Source organism: Tachypleus tridentatus, chromosome 1, assembly GCF_004210375.1.
Source record: "Tachypleus tridentatus isolate NWPU-2018 chromosome 1, ASM421037v1, whole genome shotgun sequence".
Classification (NCBI taxonomy): domain Eukaryota; kingdom Metazoa; phylum Arthropoda; class Merostomata; order Xiphosura; family Limulidae; genus Tachypleus; species Tachypleus tridentatus.
The window spans coordinates 172,878,439-172,894,545 of record NC_134825.1 but is presented as its reverse complement, the minus strand read 5'-3'; the positions used below and the strand labels follow the sequence as shown (position 1 = coordinate 172,894,545).

General features: G+C 34.5%; 1 pseudogene across 1 annotated transcript in view; it reads right to left on the bottom strand.

The window, feature by feature from the left end:
* Positions 1–1,199, bottom strand: part of LOC143233652 (uncharacterized) — a 56,977-nt pseudogene extending 55,778 nt beyond the window's left edge. The window contains exon 1 of the transcript XR_013018266.1: positions 595–1,199. The product of XR_013018266.1 is annotated as an uncharacterized LOC143233652 (transcript). The remainder of the gene's footprint in view (positions 1–594) is intronic.
* Between the last annotated feature and the right edge of the window lie 14,908 nt (positions 1,200–16,107).

The following is a 16,107-nucleotide window of genomic DNA, read 5'->3' as shown; positions in this document are numbered from 1 at the left end:
TTGAGCTGCAGACTTGTTGTTGTCACGCTGGCGAGCGTGATGTCTAATAAAAAAAACCTTGTTTCTTTCTTAGGTATTGTATAATGATACAATTTTAACGTCGCACAATCTGTATTTTCTTTAATAATTTAAAGTTTGGTGCGTTAGGGTTTTACTGCTACTGCAGGTTTGATGTGTTTTTTTTCTCTAAACCCAATGAAGTTAGAAAAAGCTATACAATTTTGATAAAACCGGTCTTTTCAACTTATCGAAATACTGTTGGTTTCACTATACATAAGCCGTACTACAAATCATAACCCGAGGAAAGTCCAATGAGAACTAATATTACCTGATCACATCCTACTTCCGTATATAAAACCGTTCAAATCCGAAACTTTTCATTATTAATTTCTCGTTTTATTTTCTAAGCCTTGTCAATGTTCACTTTTGGCGTTTGTTTTTATAAGCCTAAACGTATTTTCAGTTGAATATTAAAATTTTGACATAAACGACCGGAAAAGAAACAAAAACAACACGAAATGATTAATTATTTATCTTTCAAAAATTCTTTTTTTTTAGGGTGGCCCTCCACACAATACTTAAAATATTCCTTACCTTTAGGCATGCCACAAGGAGACTTTGTTCTCCCATTATCCAAGAAATCTAAATCGTACTTTCTAGCTGGAGGAAACGTTAAGGCCACGTGTGCGAAGACTATATGTAATTCACCCAAAATCAGAGAAATCCACACTGCAACTTCCACTTTCCACCGCATTTCCACTCACTTAGTGAAACAAATATTATTATCTAAGTAAAATATTTCAAAGGCCTTTTAGAAACACGTTTTGTTATAAAATAACTGTTTAAAACATTTAAATGAATAATTTCTTTCAGCTTCACTTTTACTTAGCTTCCTAACATTGCTCGAGCTCTCTTGAACATGTTATTATGACGTTAAATAGGCCACGACAGAAAAGCCAAACACCTCGTAGTGCGTTTACATACTGAGGGCTGTTATAAGGCCACTGCTGCAGGGCTAAACTACTGGTGTTTGTTGTATCAAAAGTAAAAAGAAGCGCAGCGACTCTGACACGTCTTATTATCATTGAGCCCTTATTTTAAAAACGATTTTTAATTCAGATATTTCGCTAAAAATATTTTAAATAATTAAAATACAAAAGGCTATAGTAACCGACTGAAACACTACAACTAATATTACGGTTTATTTCTGGACATCTTTTCCTCATCAAAACGTGAACGTCAGATGATTCATAGGCCTAATCTACTCTTTGATTCGCTATTTCAGACTAGTTTCGCCGAGTTTACAGCTCATCAGTGCTGCTTGGAAGAAGGAAGCAGATAAACTAGGTCTGGCATAATAATGGCCTAAAATAAATGTTATGATTCGAGGAAAATATTATTAAAGCCATAACTTATGAGGTGAAAATATACTATAAAAATATCTTGAGAGCTTGAAACAAAAAAGCCAACCAGGTGGAGATTTTTAGGTTATTTTGAAGGATTTCATTGGATAAGCTGACATAATTTTGTTGGCAAATTTTGAAAACTCTGTTTTCCACCGGAATTGTCCATTCTTTTGGTAAACTTCTAGAGAACAGTGCTAAAACTTCCTCACCTGGGAGTAGTATTACAATTCCTGACAGTATTACACAACTTCACGTAAGTCGAATTTCTCGTCTTGTTTAGAAGCTAGGTGATGGATAATGTGTGGTAGTGTTTCTATAATGCAGTTTTTGTTATTAATCTCAAACGGAGTTCGACTCAGGAAAGTGCTCTTAATATTGTACCAACTGAAATTACGACATTAATACAGAGGTATTTATATATATTTTTTATCCGTGTGTTTTGGAAGATTGTTTGTTTGTTTTTGAATTTCGCGCAAAGCTACACGAGGGCTGTCTGCACTAGCCGTCCTTAATTTAGCAAGGTAAAACTAGAGAAAACGCAGCTAGTCATCACCATCCATCGCCAACTCTTAGGTCACTCTTTTACCAACGAATAGTTGGATTGACCGTCACATTATAATGCCCCCATGGCTGAAAGGGCGAACATGTTTCGTGCGACTGGGATTCGAGCCCGCAACCCTAAGATTACGAATCGAGCGCCTCAACCACCAGGCCATGCCGGGCCTTTTGGAAGACCTTATGCTGAAGGATTAAAGTTTCATACGATAATAAATATAATAAAACGTTGAAAAGTAATGGAATTGAAATTTGTGCACAGTTCAAACCTTATCAAGTGGATCCCATTTTTAAAGTGATAAAACCGACATAATTACAGCTTTCCACAGTCATATTCTTTGGCGAAACTGTATTTACTTTGGTACCCAAATCCAATCCTAATTTCACTCGCCCATCCAAACTGTTTTTAAAGCAATGTGTTTCTTTGTTTGTTTTGAATTTCGCGCAAAGCCACACGAGGGCTATCTGCGCTAGTCGTCCCTAATTTAGCAGTGTAAGACTATATGGTAGGCAGCTAGTCATCACCACCCATCGCTAACTCTTGGGCTACTCTTTTACCAACGAATAGTGGGATTGATCGTCACAATATAACGCCCACATGGCTGAAAGGGCAAGCATGTTTCGAATCGGTTGTTCTTCCTCTTCATACAATTGATTTTTTGTGGGGGGTTAAAAATGTCGTCTCTTCAATAATTAACGTAAACGGCTTATAAGGCATGCCAAGGTCAGAATAATCCATTAAAAAAAATAAACGCGATAAATTATTCTATTTATAAACTAGGGTATAATTATGAGAAACCCTGTAACTGAAACCAGTTAAGTTGTTGCCAGGAAACATATAACTTCAGCCACTGATAAAGTTTATTTATTATTCTTAGATATGGGCATTTTATGTTCATCATATCTTTTGATTATGTGGTACAAACGTGCATTTTTATACAATACGTTTTGTTATGCACAGGGATGCCCCAGTGGATCAACGGTAAATGCACGGGCTTACAATACTATAATCCTTGATTTGAATCCCCCAGTGGGCAAAGCACAGACAGCCTGTTTAGAAGTTTTCCGCTAAAAAAAATTATGCACCGGAATTCGACTGGTGTAGCATAGCACGAGTTAACATACTGAGAATTGTTGTGCAGTATTCCTTTTTTCTTTTTTTTTTTTAGCTTTGGAATTTTCAACAGCAGTTCGTCCTGAAAACGACCTACTTTCTATAAGATCTTGCACGGAAGTTCTCGGGATAAAACGAATGATAATTTAAAAGAACCGGTAAAGCGACTTCACTTCTCGAGCTCAGCATTACAAACGTCACGTGGACTAATAATCTACCTGTAGGTTGTTAAATCAGACAAAATAAATAGTCATAATAAAGTCAGTTAATTACAGCTTACATGAATAGCTTTAGTGAAGTGTAAGCAGATCAAACTGACTGTACAATCATAATCAATTCACAACAACTTAAAAGCACGCCGAACTGGAGCGAAATGTAGCGGTTAAAGTTTTCATACTATAAATCTGACATTTCATGGTTTAAGACCCGCTACCTCAAAAATACGATCCTAACTTCGGAGTCGTGAGCGCACTACAAAAGTAACGTTCAAATCTTAATATTCAACAGTTGGCGGTGGGTGTTGTAGACATAATTATTTCCCTCTGGTCAATCACTTCAAAATTAGGGACGTTTTGATCGCCATCAAGTAGTTTCGTGCCAAGTCCTTAAACACATCACGCCACACTGTTAAGACAGAGGTACTAATTGAGTCACAACCTCCTAAGACAGAGGTACTAATTGAGTCACAACCTCCTGTTCTTGACAGGAATATATTAGTAAGACTGGTGGTAAAACTACATATTAAAGTTAGCCAGTTGTTTCTCTCCCATTACACATTTAAAACTGTTCTACTTTATCGGGGGTTATTTTTATTGTTTTGAATCTTCGAAAACACTGTTTTTTGTTAGTACTGTGATACCAACCAGACACGCTTGTAACTAAAATGTATGGGTTTTATTGTTATAGTTGGCATAGTCTCTAAAGTTATATAGTTGGAGTGTCATAATGAGTTTCTTATTGTTGTTGTTTGTTTTGCTATAGTACTTTGTTAGCGTTAGAGAGAGCAAAGGTTCATACAAATATATTTAAGACGATGGTTCAAGACAGGAACTGTTATTTGTGGGTTCCCAAAGTAAAGCATGCTATTTATTTGTGTATTGTGCGTTTCATTAATAATATTGGTTGTACTAGTTTGTACATCAAATGTAATTGCTTTTTACTTTAATTTCTTTTGCTTTAATACTTTACTATAAAGATTGTTATGTGCTGTTACCTTAGAATGTGCATTTAAAAATAATTTGAATAATCTAAGCTCGCTGAACTTCACAACTTCGTGAAACATTAAGTTTCTGACCGAAAACATCGTTAAGTGATGGTGTATGTGTGTTTTCATATAGCAAAGCCACATCGGGCTATCTGCTGAGTACACCGAGAGGAATCGAACCCCTGATGTTTAGCGTTATAAATCCGTAGACTTACCACTGTACAAGCGGGGGACAACAATGATGGTACTCAACTGGTGAAACTGTGCACTCCAGTCTTTATAAAGTAGGAATGTAGGAAAAGTTTGCAACCAATGACAATCATGTTCCACTATTCGACCTGACAGGAGTAACCAGTGAGTTGGCGATGGGTGGTGTTGAACAACTGCCTTCTTTCTAGTCTATTCCTTCAGATTTATGGATTGCTAGAGCAGATATCCCCTGTGTAGCCTTGGCTGAAATTCAACAAATTGTTTGTTTTTTTCAGAACAAAGCTACATTGGGCTATCTACTGTGTCCACCGCGAGGGATCTAAACCTGGACTTTAAAGTTGTTAGCTCGTAAACTTATCACTGACCCATGGGGGGACTCAACAAATAGACAAACAACAGAAGATTACTTACCGTAACAAAAAATCACATAGTGATTCAGAAAAAGTCTCAGTTATGTACTGTTTCTTTGATTAATTATGACTGTTACGTGAAAGTGTTAGAATCCGTGTCATGTTTACTTATGCCTGACATCTGATATATTAAAAAATGTTAAAACTGTTCTAGCATCCACAGTTAAACATCATACACTGGCGTTGGAAGGATCTACCTTTGTAACACTGTACCAATTACTAATTACGATTTTAATTCACTGAAAATAATACCTTATCTCAGTGTTCGTCCTTAACCCAAATATCAGCGGACATACGAAACGTTGAGAGACTTGTTTACTCGATTTCATTAAACACAAAAGTGCAAGACATAAAGTTTTGGAACAATTGATATGGAACATAAAAGTATGAATCTTCGTATTCAATTTAACGGCATATATATGTGTATTTATAATAATAATAATTTTACAGCAAAAACAAGACACATTAAAATCAAACAAAATACGCTGCATTTAAAAAAAATACTAGGGTACAAGCTACAACGTGGGATTATATATATATATATATATATAGTTGGTTAAAACAGGGGGTAAAACTATTATAGTTACACGGTGGCGCTGGTATATTTTTTAGAATCAACTCGAAATGATCTTTATACGTAATTAGTCCTAAAGGTGAGAAATAAAGAACACAGAAAACACTTTAATACGAATCTTTTGATTTCTTTCGAAAAACAATGGACCTAGAGAGCAGAATTAAAGATTTTGTTTCTCTTATAAAATATATACACACATTTTAATTTGTTTAAAGTTTAGTAAACTTTGTTACTATTAACTTTGAAATCACGTACGTGCGTGTTGACTATTTTTGTAGCCATGTTTACATTAGGAACAAATGTCAGAAAAAAGCCCCGAAGTTTATTTCTTTTTTATTCGTACTTTAAAAATCAAGTAATGAAATACATATGGATTTTTAAAATGTGAATTAACTGTGGCGACAATTATCTTTCACAATTGTTGAGACAATGTCGTCGATTATTTTTTACAGTTGTTATAACAGTGACAATGATTATTTTTTACAGTTGTTATAACTGTGACAATGATTATTTTTTACAGTTATAACTGTGGTAATGATTATTTTTTACAGTTGTTATAACTGTGACAATGATTATTTTTTACAGTTGTTATAACTGTGACAATGACTATTTTTTACAGTTATAACTGTGACAATGATTATTTTTTACAGTTGTTATGACTGTGGCAATGATTATTTTTTACAGTTGTTATAACAGTGGCAATGATTATTTTTTACAGTTGTTATAACTGTGACAATGATTATTTTTTACAGTTGTTATGACTGTGGCAATGATTATTTTTTACAGTTGTTATAACTGTGGCAATGATTATTTTTTATATTTATAGAACTATGACGACCATTATTTTTTACAGTTATTGTGACTTTACTATCTGAGATTCCCTTTGAACAGGTGAAATCATTTGACATGAATACGTTTTATTGCTATGCACATCGCTACGTAATGGACTGTGTTGTGCCGACATGGGTAGCAAACCCCAGTTCTTAGCATTATAAGACTTCATACTTACCTCTGAGCCCTTGAGGGACCAGAAAGTAATAAGAAAAAACACTAAGAAATACTATTCGTTAACCAGTAAATTACAATTTAATCTTGTCCTTGTCAGGTGAAGAACATTTTTATCAGCAAGCAAACAGGAAAAAAATGTCTCTTAATCTTAAACAATTAGATTATCGTATTTTTACAAGTACTTTCATTAATTAATTAGCATAAGATTTTAGAATTGTTCTGTGACGGTCATGAAATTTCGTTTACTGGGTCAGAGTTTGATTATCGTATGATCTTATGTGTAACCTTTCCAAAATAACGTGTAACAAGCAAATGCCCCTAACAATATGAATGAGTTCGTATTCAGATGTCAATAAAAATTATACCAAAACTCGAATATACAACTTCCGGAAGTATTATTTGCTGTGTCAACGATTTTTTTTTTCTTCAGTATAAAGTTATATCTTCATTTTTCTTCTACGGATATCTTTATCTTTTATCTGAAACTTATAAATCCCAGAAAGACTAAAATACACTATAATAAAGTTTATATTTATTTAATTATAAAAATTTGAAATTAGATATACGTATTTATAATTATTGAGCCTCTTTTAATTTAAATTATTATAAGTACGCTTTATATGCAATCCTATTTTCGTATGTATCCCATGATTATTCGATAATACATTAATGCAAACTATAATTACTTACACGGAATCTGACTTGAAGGATAAAGAAAGTTTAACTGAAAATATGTTTTGTATATTCTAAAATGAAGACAATATAGAATTCTGTAAATATACTAATAAACAGTTAAGCATACTTAAAATAACTATGTTGAATCGTAAAAATGCTAAACACATAAACCTATTTGAAATAACTATGTTAAGCCTAAAAGACGCTAAACATTTAAATGTATTTGAAACAACTATGTTAGGGCTAACAAGACTGATTAAGCGAAACTTCTTAATAGTTAACTACATTCAACTACTCAGTTTTTATTTCAGGCTTCAGGTTTTCCTCAGTTGAAGTATCGCTAGTTCAATGACTGATATTATCTGTGATAAATATCATTCCAACGTCTTTTAACGTTTGAACATTTTTATCGTTAAATTTATGCTATAATGTTATTTCGATGAGAGTGGTGAAATACAAAGATTTGAAAATCGTTTACTGTTCACTTAAAAACAACCATGAATGTTTGATTCATACATTTCTGGAACCCAGTATTTACCTATTCATCGCTCTTTTTCCACAAAAACACTGAATATTTCCACTCCCACTCAATTTTCCGTTAGCTTTCCTGAAGTGCGTGTGACCTGATTTGGATTTTAACGTATTCTTTAAGCACTAGAATGGTCAATAAAAAAGGGTAAAACAAAATAGAGGGCTATCCTTGTCCTCTGTCTTCCTTGGCAGAATTTCTTAATGAAAGAGATTTTAAGCAAATACTTTTCTGCAGTAATATGCGAATAAAAATTAAAACAAAACCATACCGAAGAAGTACAGAAAACACTGCATGATACTCTCCCAGAGTGGATAACTCAGAAATGTTTATTCTTTATACCAACTGTTCAAAGACATTTAGAAAGATACGTGATGAATTTTCTGAATCTAGGAAACCGAAAGTGGGACATTTATTTGTTTTCTTTTATTGTTGTTTTTCTAACCCTACTCCTTGGTACGTCCTAGTAATCACAGAGCATTTACATAATAGCTATGAGTACAGTTTTATTGTTTCTAGTTACTTTACCTACTTTTTATGGGTCACGTTTATCAACCAAAATCACATTTTGATGATAGGTTTACTTTTGCTTGCTGTCATTTTCAAATAACTGTTTTTGTTGGTTGTATGTTTATTGTTAAGCGTTATTCATTTGGCAACTAGAGAATTAGAAACTAGATTCGCGGGTTCGAATACCTGTCACACCAAACATACTCGCCCTTTCAGCCTTGATAATGTTATAATGTAACAGCTAATCCCATTCTTCGTTGGTAAAAGAGTAGTCCAAGGGTTGGCGATGGGTGGTGATGACCAGCTGCCTTCCCTCTTGTCTTACACTGCTAATCTAGGGACGGCTATGGCGGATTGTCCCTGTGTAACTTCGCGCGAAATTCAAACAAGCCAAACCTTTAAAACTTATTATATGTGTCAGAAAAAGCCGAGATATTTAAAAAACACCTAGAAAACACGTTCAAGACACATCATGAACCAGACATGAACAGATACTTTTATAATACAGTTACCAACTTTATTGATCAAAACAGAAGCATTTTTACACCTAAATTTCCAGTCAACACTATTACACACCAAGGAAAAACAAAAGACTGGAGCACTCATCAACTGATAAAACATATCACTGTAACAGAAGTTGTAACTGCTATTAACAACACAAAAAAACAAAGCCCTGGAGAAGATGGTATTCAAGCTATCCTCCTAAAACAAGGCACTCAGAGATTATATGAACACCTAACAGCGTTATTTAATCTCTCACTATCAGCAGGATATATCCCCGTTTCTTGGAAGGAAGCAATAATATTAATGTTCCAGAAAGAAGGAAAGCCAGCGAATAAACCAAACAACTACCGCCCGATTAGCTTAACCAGTTGCATTGGCAAAGTATTAGAGAGGATAATTAGTAATTGTCTGTCAGTTTACTTAGAAGAAAATTCAAAATTACCAAAAATTCAAAACGGATTTCGAAAAAACGCGAAACCACAGACCACCTGATTCGACTTACAGAATCAATTACCGACAGCTTCAACAAAAAAGAATGAACTGTAGCTTGCTTTCTCGACATTGAGAAAGCTTTTGACACAGTGTGGCATAATGGATTACGTCATAGATTACTTGAAATGGCATTACCCCAGGAAACTGGGGTCCAACTTCCTGGAAAACAGAATGTGTAAAGTAAATGTAAATGGGGCCCACTCAGGGTCCTTTTCACCCAAGCAGGAGTCCCGCAGGAAGGGGTTGTTAGCTCTATATTATTTATCATGTACGTGAGTAATATGCCTCTGTCGGACCTAAATTTAGGTTATGCATCACAGTTCGCTGACGATGTAGCAGTTTGGAAAAGTGCCCCCACTCCGTCAATAGCAGCAACGAACCTACAACCAGTCCTAAATAACATCGAAGAATACTGCCAGAAATACAGAATCAAAATCAATATTCAAAACCCAAGTCATATTATTCAGCATGCTGAATAAGCTGAAAAAGATCCACCAAAACTCTATATGAATGGATCACTTTTACTGACTGCTACTTCTGCTAAATTTCTAGGTCTAACCTATGATTCAAAATTAACGTGGTTGCCACATATTAAAAATATACTGATACGAATCTGGAAAAGAGCAAATTATGCAAGAAGTCTTTCAGGTAAAATCCAAGGAACATCACCAGACAACATACTTAAAATCTACAAAACGTACATTAGACCAACAATAGAATATGCATCACCTGCCTGGATTAACATAGCACCCACACATGTACAGAAACTTTAACGTATACAAAATTCAGTACTAACTTCAGCATATAAAGTACCACGTAGCACCTCAACCACATTCATGCACAAGAATGCAAACATAAACACAATATCTGAAAGACTCTTGCATAATTCTCTAAAATATTTCAATAAGAATTGGCATAAAAATGACTTAATGTGTGATCTCGACAGATATCACGTACATGATGTAAATAGTCCTAAATACCTCTCCCCTTTTAACATATATTTAAGAAATGTAACACAAGCTGGCCACTATGCACTAGACACTTAGTCCTTGTTTCTTTTTTTATTATTATAATCATTATTTTTCTTTTTTAAATCATTATTACTTTTTTCTCTCTTATTGAATTATTATTCAAGTATTGAATAATAATAATTATTATTACTTTCTTTTTGTGTGTGTGTGTGTGTGTTACTACTCTATCAAGAAAAAGGAGAACAATACAAAATATATATATATATATGAAAATACAAAAATTAAAAAAATAAAAAATGAAGAAAAAAACACAAGAGAAATAATAAAAGGAAAAAAAATCTTCTTGTTCGTCCATGCATGGACTGTGCCCTGAAATGGACCTGAGTATGATGTTATACTTTTACTCTGGCCCAAAGCTAAAAAAAAACAACAAAAAAACAAAAAAAAACCTAAAGACAGACGCTATAATCGTTCGGGAGGGAGGAAGAGGTCAAATGTACCTGACCCTCCTGGGTATTTAACATCAATACCCAAATACCGACACAGTGAAACTATTATATGTGTCCACGCTCCCCTATCTTGGATTCGATCCTGGTCAGTGGACGAGGTATCGATGAAGATGAAACATTATACTTCTGAGCTAAAACAAGGCAGCCAATCAGGGAGATAAATATTGGTGGGCTTATTTTAGGAGCTTGGATTTTCTGTCGGTCTTTTTGCTTTCGAACCCTCGACTTTAATTTCAGTTTTAAAATTAAACACGGTACGAACATTTTATATCTCCATGTTGCTGGTTGTCATGTAATAAACAGTTCATTAACCTATTCAGTACTATCAACTTATACCTATATGCAAAACTGGTTTATATTATTATCAGACTACTTTTATTCCACAATGTATATATGTAGCATGTTGCCATAAATAGATGCTGGGACACGTACAGCCCAACAACAATGCCCATGCGTTAAAAATTGTCGAAATACACAGAAAAACGCTGCTTGTAGTTTCTTGGTAATTTATAGGTATTTTTATCACTTTTTTTTTAAGAATACGGAAATGACACTGAAAAGGTTAACTTTTCGGCTCATTGGTTGGTTGTCTGGTTTTAAAAGAAAGCTGTGACCTTGATGGGGGATCGAACCCCCTATTTCAACGATTTAAGTCCGTAAACTTATCTCCGCCCCAATCACTTTACATATAAGTATCTTGCTTCTCTCTTGATACTTGGCGTTATGTCTACTATAAAAGTTTTGCATCTCTTTGGTTAACTGTTATACTTCCAGGAATATAATGGTAAATTTCAGGATTCGATTCGCTGCTGTGGGTACAAAGCAGTTACTTCTTTCGTTCTAGAAATACTGAACAATGAAAGTGGCCCGGCATGGCCAGGTGGTTAAGGCACTCGACTTATATTCTGGGGGTCGCGGGTTCGAATCCCCATCACACCAAAATTGCTTGCTCTTTCAACTGTGGAAGCGTTATAATATGACGGTCAATCCCACTATTCGTTGGTAAAGAGTAGCCCAAGAGTTGGCGGTGGGTGGGGATGACTAGCTGCTTTCCCTCTAGTCTTACACTGCTAAATTAGGGACGGCTAGCGCAGATAGCCCTCGTGTAGTTTTGTGCGAAATTCAAAAACAAACCAAACCAATGAAAGTGAGGATGAAGCGGCATCTGTTGGCGATCTTGAGTCATTATCAAGGTGAAATTAACTACTAATAATGTTTTCAAGTTTAAATTTAATTTGAAGACGTTTATTTGTAAATAAATTGTAATTAACAAGCAAAGTTTGATTTATTATAGTTCAAATGGAATGATGGATCATGATTGTCATATTTCTCTACACACACACACCCTTTATCACTTTTAATATTGATGCTGTTTAAATTCCATACCACAAAACTCATATGTATATAAAATTGTATATGTGTATCTAAATACCAGCACTGTTGCCTTAGCTGAAATTTCTAGGAACTTTGCTTTCAAACTTATAAAAGGTAATAACCGCAACACGCGACAAAATACAACATATATTGTTGTTTTTCTACAGTTGGTATTCTATAGACCTCGGAACTTATAACTGTGATTAACGCTTATTAATCGGAAAACTGTGGATACTTGAGCAGAAACTTTTATAGATTTCGAACATTACAAACTATATAATTTTTGTGGAGTACCATCGGCCTTTAATATTTCTACGAAAATCTTAGATAACTTTAGCGGTGAAACATTCACCGACGATCAGTGAAAAGCTAGCTAGCTACCTATTAATTCAACTGTACTGATATCAAGTCGAAATTAATTCACTCATAATAATAGTTTATCGTGAACCGTCGATAAACTATTCAGTTCCAGACCTGATAGAAGACTCAATATTGTGTGAAAATGTGTAAAACGTTTGTGTATAAATCATTATTCGTAATAACCGTTCTATAAATTGTATTATTGTTTGCATACTAAAATATATTTATGTTAAGAAAGAAAACTATGTATTAATCTTGTTGGCATACATCATAAATTTGACATATTTCTACACTCAATTAACTTTTAAATCCAAATGAAAATTTAACTCAGTTTCAGGCTATTTGAAATCGTAATACGTTACATAATAAATTGGAGTCTTGTCCGAAATAAAATTTTAATACATAACATAATGAATCAGACTGACTTAATGAGAAACTACTTTCTGAGTAAGGAAGAAATATCGTGGTCGTTGATATTTTTTAAGTAGAAATTAGTAATTAAGTTTATGAACGTGTGTAAACAGTATTTTATTGGACAGAATGTTATTTATGCCTGAAACTAATTTCTACGATTGCTACTGGACATCAACTGTTATGTCTGCGGACTGACAACGCTAGAAACCAGGTTTCGATACCCATGGTGGGCACAATACAAATAACCCATTGCTTAGCTTTGTGTTTAACTTCAAGCAAACAAGACCCAGGAATTACAAATTTAACTACTGTGGCTTTCTTTGATAAGAAATCATCAACATGAACGTGGCGTATTAGCACCATGAACCCAACTAGTTACGCTGGTTTCATTGTAAACGAAGTTTTACTATAAAACACAGCATCCTTTACGAAAAGGCCCGGCATGACAAAGTGGTTAAGGTACTCAACTCGTAATCTGAGGATCGATGGTTCGAATCCTTGTCACACTGAACATGCTCGCCCTTTCAGCCGTGGGGGCGTTATAATGTAACAGTCGATCCCACTATTCGTTGGTAAAAGAGTAGCCCATGAACTGGCGGTGAGTGGTAATGACTAGGTGCCTTCCTTCTCCTTCTAGTATTACACTGCTAAACTAGGGACGGCTAGCGCAGATAACCCTCACGTAGCTTTGCGCGAAATTCAAAAACCAAACCTTTATGGTACGGTAAAGACAATCATATTAATAATCTTTCTTTTGGTGTGTGTGAGGACCCATAATTCTGGCGCTTTTATTCACGAGGTTTCTATTTTCAAGCACTGCTAGCAAGAGTAAGTGCCCATATAGCCATAGCTTGTGAAATAAACAATAATTATCTACGTGAATGTTGATAAACGTATTATAATAAAGCTATGTTGTACTGTATTTGTTGTTTATTCAACATTAGAACCTATAACAACCCGGTTGAATGAAAATTTTAACAACAATTTAGATAGAAAAAAAATATTCAAATATTTCTCTGAATTATAAATCCTTATTTGGTTTGAACGAATTTCACTGGAATCATTAACCCCAGAACTACCAGTACCTTTAGTCAAGTAGTAAAATTCTGAATTATCTTGAATTTGAAGCAGTGACAAAGTGGCTCATAGAAGGACTCTTGAGTTTGTTTCTCTTTTTTTTTCACATACAAATTTCTCGCTCCGTTATCTTTTGAATGATTTGAGATCTAATCATAGTTTTTGTACTCAGGAGATCAAACCCTTTCTATTGGTGTCTCTGATCCTGCACAAAGTCTCATAAATTGATTTACTCTAATCATACCTAATGGAATTTAAATTTGAAGGTAGGCTGGTAGAGATCTTGACAACCAATAAAACAGAATCAGGTATACGCATGCCCCACGCTTGGTGGTGCGCGCAAAAGTATAGTTAATATAAAGGAAAGAAAGGGCCTTTTAAATCGATTTACTCCAATCCCGCCTTAAACAATTTCAACTGCCGCAGCTATTGAGGGCTCATTCTTGTTTTAAAATTTTGTTTGTTTGTTTGTTTATTATTAAGCACAAAGCTACACAATGGGCGATTTGTGCTCTGCCTACCACATGTGTCGAAACTTGGTTTCAGAGGTGTAACTCCGCTGTGCCACTGGGGAAGGAAGAGGCAGCTCCACTTACTAAACCTAATTAAGTTATGGTATTAGTTGTATTTGTGATCACTTTGTGAAACTTTTAAGAAGTAGGTTATTTTATTGACTAATTTATTTTTATTCCAAAATTACGTGAGAGACAGTATTAGGTGATGAACAAAACACGTACGAAATTACAGGTCATAGAATTCTTGAGGAAGTCAGCAGAACACTGGAACCACGTGTTAAAGCTAACGTTTCTCCATGCTAAACGTCACCAAAAGAATAGCTATTTGACGGGCATCGAGTAACACCTTGAACAGAGACACCATTTTAATATGCATACATCCGCTCGTATACTGAACAAGTTTGTTGGTTTAGAATTTCGCACAAAGCTATATAAGGGCTATCTTCGCTAGTCGTCCCTAATTAAGCAGTGTAAGACTAGAGGGAAGGCAGCTAGTCATCATTACCCACCGCCAACTCTTTTACCAACGAATAGTGGGATTGACCGTAACATTATAACGCCCTCACGGCTGAAAGAACGAGCATGTTTGGTGTGACGGGGATTCGAACCCTCAACCTTCAGATTATGAGTCGCGTATCTTAACTACCTGGGTATGCTCCGCCGGATATTTCATACTGCTACATCTCACTAGTTTTCTGTAAATATCTGAACCACTCCTGTGATGGTTTGGTATAAATAATATTGAATTAAATTATGGTTATGAAGTTAGCACACAGAATCACCATCTATAATGGTTGTATGTTTTCAAACGAGATCCAAGACTTGAATTATTTTATGTTCTTATACTTAGAAGTTTTACCGACAGGTGTCACACTTCATATAATGTTTGAACCATTGGTTTATATCTAATTCTTAATTCAAGAGTGGGATGAAGAGAAATCATCTTTCTGAGCACCTCCGGTTATCCATATTTCCTTAGGTTAATAGAGAATTCAAACCGAAATATCTGTCAGTATTTTTGTTTGTTTATGTGTAAATTTAACTGATTTAAAACATCAAAAATATATTTCACACTGAAAGAAACGATAAAACTTCTTCTTATTATAATTGTCTATACATTTTACGTATTTCTTATTCGTCAGTTGTTTATGCATACAATACGTTTTGTGGAATAAACAATTCAGTAATTATTCTGAAGACTTAAGAATACAGGGTCGTTATTCGTTTACAAGAAAGGTGGAAACCTCTTTCGACAATTATACGTGTTGGATATAAAGCATTTCAAATATTACCTGTTTCGTTTTATCCGATTTTTTCTCATTTTTTATTTATTTCTGACTCCAGTCAACCCATTAATATTCTGAAGGTCATACAAACGTATCATGTTTCTTAGAATTTTAAAGTAAAAATAATAAACACTGACATTTCAAATTAACCATGAAAGTAAGTGCGGTACGGTTACTACCACGGAGAATAAAAATTAATCAAGAATTATTTGGCAAAATTTCCCTGACGTACTGGTTTACAGAGTTACTTACCCAACTGCATTCAAAATTAAAAATGGTGGACAAGGTACAGATAGCCCAATGGGTAGTTTACAACACACGCCATAAAATAAGAAAAAAATACCAAGACGTTTTTGGTCAAATGAAACGTAAGTTTTCTTTATCGATATAGATAAACCGTTCTTGAGCTT